Source organism: Neoarius graeffei, chromosome 26, assembly GCF_027579695.1.
Source record: "Neoarius graeffei isolate fNeoGra1 chromosome 26, fNeoGra1.pri, whole genome shotgun sequence".
Classification (NCBI taxonomy): domain Eukaryota; kingdom Metazoa; phylum Chordata; class Actinopteri; order Siluriformes; family Ariidae; genus Neoarius; species Neoarius graeffei.
Genome location: NC_083594.1, coordinates 38,712,927 through 38,718,619, shown reverse-complemented (window position 1 = coordinate 38,718,619; position 5,693 = coordinate 38,712,927).

Sequence of the window (5,693 nt, the reverse complement as noted above, 5' to 3'; positions counted from 1 at the left end):
AAGGGATTGGAGATGGATCTTGAGGAATGTCACACAATTTTTTGAAATCCACCCACAATTTCACCCACAGCAATGTACTGCCTCCAAGGTCACCCTCATCCCGATGATGAGGGATGAGGGAACAAAAGAAAGAACAAAGAAAAGACACTGACTTCCTGGCTAGCTGTGTGTGATTGCATCATTACCTCAAGCCAAGAGCAAGGAAAAAGACATCTTGAGATGTTGTGGAAAAGAAACATGGAATCATATGTCAAATCTGATGCTGTTGTTTCCCAACATGAAAACCAAAATCATTCAAGCCACCATAACAATGAAGTCCATCAGTTGCAATATAATGTGAATAAGAATTCATGTGCCATGTCTGTCAGCAAATTTATATGATGCCAATAGACACCATAAATTACCACAAATACTGTGCTTTTAACATCAGAAAAACACAATCAGGTGGAAAAACAGGGCAGAAGAAATTGAAAACTGCTAACATCCATATCCAACACATTATCTTTCCCATCACTTTTCGGATATAACTGTTTATACACACCCCAAACATTCACTGTGAGTGTTCTGAGCTTCCCACATATTCTTTTACAGATCCAAAGCAAATAATGCCATCTTTTCCCTGCCACAGTATTATGTAAAATGATTTCTTCTCTATCCATTTTCCTTTCATAGTTGAAGAAAAAAATTAATATGGATTTTTTTGGCTTATCCTTGCTCAGACACATGCTCTCACACATGTCATAAAAATAGAAAATGTCATAAAAAGAGAAAGGGAGGGGTGAGAACAAGCTGGTCATGGATGAAGTACTGTATATGTCAACCAGGGTATTGATGAGACAAAAACAAAAAGAATGATAGAGACAGAAAAAGTTGATGAAATTACACTAAATGATCAGATGACACTAAATAAATTGTGTTTATTATTTTTCTTTCTGCACTGTAAATGAAAAAAAATTACTTGACTTCATACCACTTTTCCATCTCCACGTATGAAATCGCTGGATGCTTGGTTGATAAAACTCCTAGAGTATGAATGCATAGAATATGAATTATGTTAAGTGGTGCAGGGCCACAACAGCACCAGAACAGCTTCAATGTGCCTTGGCTTCAACTTTACACATCACTGGCATAGTAAAGGAATGGTATACACAATTTTTTAAAATATATGTCCTCAGTTGGTGTTGATGTTGGTCAAAGTCCAAAGTGTTCAACTGGGTTGAGATCTGGTGAGTGTGAAAGCAATAGCATATGATTTACATCATCAAACCATACACAGCTCTTGTGCATTCTGAGGTGTTTTTCTGCTTACCATGGTTGTAAAGTGTTTATGTGAGTTACCAGAGCCTTATAGTCAATTAAACATTGTTTCCACCTTTTTCATATATATATAAAAAAAAATCTCTTTCTCACCCCCGGTGGGGGGGGGGGGGGGGGGGGGGGGGTATCCATGTCATCCTCAAGCTCGGGTCCTCTACCAGAGGCCTGGGAGTTTGAGGGTTCTGTGCAGTATCTTCGATGTTCCTAGGACTGCGCTCTTCTGGACTGAGGCTTCAGATGTTGTTCCTGGGATTTGCTGGAGCCACTCTCCCAGTTTGGGGGTTACTGCCCCAAGTGCCCCCACTACCACGGGGATCACACAACCCTTGACCTTCCACATCCGTTCCAGCTGCTCTTTCAACCCTTGATACTTCTCAAGTTTCTCATGTTCCTTCTTCCTGATGTTGGCGTCAGCTGGGATCGCCACATCTATCACCACCACCCTCTTCTGCTCTTTGTCCATCACCACTATGTCCGGTTGGTTAGCCAGGATCTGTTTGTCAGTCTGGAAGCTGAAGTCCCACAGAACCTTGGCCCTGTTGTTCTCAGCCACCTTCTGTGGTATGGCCCATTGGGACTTGGGTACTTCTATTCCATACTGGTTGCAGATGTTCCTGTATACTATCCCAGCCACTTGGTTGTGCCTCTCCATGTACGCTGATCCAGCTAGCATCTTGCATCCTGCTACTATGTGCTGGACTGTTTCAGGGGCTTCTTTGCACAGTCTGCATCTTGGGTCTGATCTACTCTGGTAGATCCTGGCCTCTATGGCTCTTATGCTTATGGCCTGTTCTTGTGCTGCCATGATTAGTGCCTCTGTGCTGTCCGTCAGTCCTGCATTATCCAGCCACTGGTAGGATTTCTTGATATCAGCCACTTCCTCTATCTGACGGTGGTACATGCCATGTAGGGGTTTGTCTCTCCAGGTTGTCTGTTCCTCCTCCTCCTCTGCACTCTCATCAGGGTTCTGCTGCCTGAGACATTCACTTAGCAGTTCATCCTTTGGGGCCATCTTTCTGATGTATTCTCGGATTTTCGATGTTTCATCCTGGACCGTGGTCTTGATGCTCACTAGCCCTCGGCCTCCCTCTTTCCCTTAGTGTATAGTTTCAGGGTGCTGGACTTGGGGTGGAACCCTCCATGCATGGTGAGGAGCTTTATATATATATATATATATATATATATATATATATATATATATATATATATATATATATGAGTGATTCCACGCTTATGGGTACTGAAATGGGGACATGAACTTATTTTTAAAAATTCACCTAAAACCATTTCTTTTTTATGATGAATGATATGTTAAAAGATAACTTTAATTTTCTGAGATGTAATAAAAACATATTTACTGTATATGCCAAAGTCAGAACGTAACAGAAGTGTTGTGGACATATATATTCTCAATTTTAACAATGTAGAATTACTTTTTGAAACATAGGAAGGTGATGTTTTAGCAAATATAATTAATAAACGTGTAGTAGAATAAACATACACATTCTTTCAATAAGACTAACATGGTATATAGCTAGATTGTAATTAATTTGTAACAGACGCGAGATGGACAATCGTAACAGAAGTAATGTAACAGACATCATTTTGGAACTCATAGGCTTGACTTTGGCATATAAATATGTTTTTATTACATCTCAGAAAATTAAAGTTATCTTTTAACATATCATTCATTAAAGATTACATGTTTTGTGACCTGATGGTAAAAAAAGAAATGGTTTTAGGTGAACTTTTAAAAATAAGTTCATGTCCCCATTTCAGTACCCATAAGTGTGGAATCACTCATATATAAATAAATCACCATTCTATGTAAACCCGGGCGGCATGGTGGTGTAGTGGTTAGCACTGTCGCCTCACAGCAAGAAGGTCTTGGGTTTGAGCCCAGTGGTCGACGGGGGCCTTTCTGTGTGGAGTTTGCATGTTCTCCCCGTGTCTGCATGGGTTTCCTCCGGGTGCTCTGATTTCCCCCACAGTCCAAAGACATGCAGGTTAGGCTAATTGGTGGCTCTAAATTGACCATAGGTATGAATGTGAGTGTGAATGGTTGTTTGTCTCTATCAGTGTGTTTACATGCACATCCAAATCGAGCTACTGTCGGTAATCGAGCTAAGGGTCCCAGCAGGGGTGCCAGAGAAATCCAATCCAACATGCACACACTCACTACATTTACATGCACATAGAGAGAATCGAATTTCTGCCGTTGCTCGACTGAAATCGAAGTTCAAAATGCCATGTATACACCTTAATTCGGCTGAAATTGAACCGAACTTGATTTCTCGGAATCGAGCTACACAACCTAGATTATGCGATTTCTGCCGAGCTACTTAGTGCATGTATACCCTATTGAGCTACGTATTCGAGCTACTTACTTCAGCACTGCCCCTTCCGGAAGTGACAAGACCACAAGGGAAACACAACAGCCTCGGTCGGCATGACAACGAATCATGACAACGGCATGAATCTTTTCTTTTTGTGGCATTGTTTGCACTGTTAAAATTTAGCTCACTTACTGTATCACCAAATACATCTGTACAGCTGTTGCATAGCTGTGAATTGTGTCGAAAAAACAGCCTCGGTCGGCATGACACTTCACCTTAGCCGCCCACTTTATTAGGAACACTTCTGTTCGTACATACAAACTACAAACACTCTTCTTAGAGTTTATTTTATTTTTAAAAGGGACAGTGCACAAATTAAACATTATCCTTGTGGTCAGGACAGATGTCCGTACCAGGTTATAGCAGTGCATGCTAATTTCCGCCTGTAGTCACTTTGTTTATACTCTTGAATAGCTCTTCTTCATGACGACAACCGGAAGTGTACCAACACGATGGGGCGTGTAGCGCCACCTGTGGCTCGGGCGCACAATGCACCTCATAACAATAGCTCGATTTAAACACTGTGCATGTAGGATTGGATTTCTCTGGCACCCTGCTGGGACCTTCAGCTCGATTACCGACAGCAGCTCGATTTGGATGTGCATGTAAACGTAGTCAATGAAATTGAGCTATTGTGTGAGGTACATTGTGCACCCGAGCCACAGGTGGCGCTACACGCCCCATCGTGTTGGTACACTTCCGGTTGTCATCATGAAGAAGAGCTATTCAAGACTATAAACAAAGTTACCAGTTCTGTGTTCACAAAAAGAATGACGACGAGGACAGCAACATCGACATATATATATATATATATATATATATATATATATATATATATATATATATATTTTTTCAACTCCTTAAGCTGAATGAGCATGAACTCTATCTCCTCATTGCTCCAGAAGTGCACGTTTCTACTACTGTTGTCATGCTGACCGAGGCTGTTGTATTTCCCGCTTGTGGTCTCATCACTCGTCACTTCCGGAAGGGGCAGTGCTGAAGTAAGTAGCTCGACTACGTAGCTCGATGGGGTTTACATGCACAAAGTAGCTCGGCTACAATCGCATAATCTAGGTCGCGTAGCTCAATTATGAGAAATCCAGTTCGGTTCGATTTCAGCCGAGCTAAGATGTTTCCATGGCATTTAGAACTTCGATTTCAGTCGAGCTACGGCAGAAATTTGATTTTGTCTATGTGCATGTAAACGCACTGTATGTGTCAGCCCTGCGATGATCTGGCGACTTGTCCAGGGTTTACCCCGCCTCTTGCCCATAGTCATTTGGGATAGGCTCCAGCTTCCCCGCGACCCTGTACAGGATAAGCGGCTACAGATAATGGATGGATGGATGGATGGATGGATATGTAAATCTGAGAGACTGCTGTGTCTGAAAATTCTGGCATTTTCAGTCCAGACCACCACATCAATGAGTTTGAAGACTGATTCTCTCACTTGTTGTTCGTGTGTGTGTGTGAACATTTTACTTGAGTCCTGTGTCATCAAAAGTAAATGTGAACGTTTGTTTTCTAACACTTAACCCTACATCACAAGTCAAAAATGTGTCATGGAAAAAGTCATATGTGATGATGCATGAGTCACCATTACAATTTTTATAAAGTGATTTGAGAGTGTCATTACCTTTAATTTTCAAGATTGCAGCTAAAATGGCAGCTTATGTCACATAAAATTTTTTACATGTGCATGTGGTATATGTAATGATATACAAAACAATGGCCATAGAATATACTTGTGTCTCATTGACCAGTAAGTGTCTGTTTTTTTCTTTTATGAAATGCCTCGAATGTAGATTCAGTTAAAAATTCATCAAAAGTTCAAAATAAATGCTCATGGTGCTATATAACCATGTTGAACCATGTTGAAACCATGACAACAAGCAGAAATAATTGTTTAAATTCACACTGTGCTTAAAACAGGAAAAAAACTAATGACATTGACAGACATTTACACAGAAAGAAAAGATT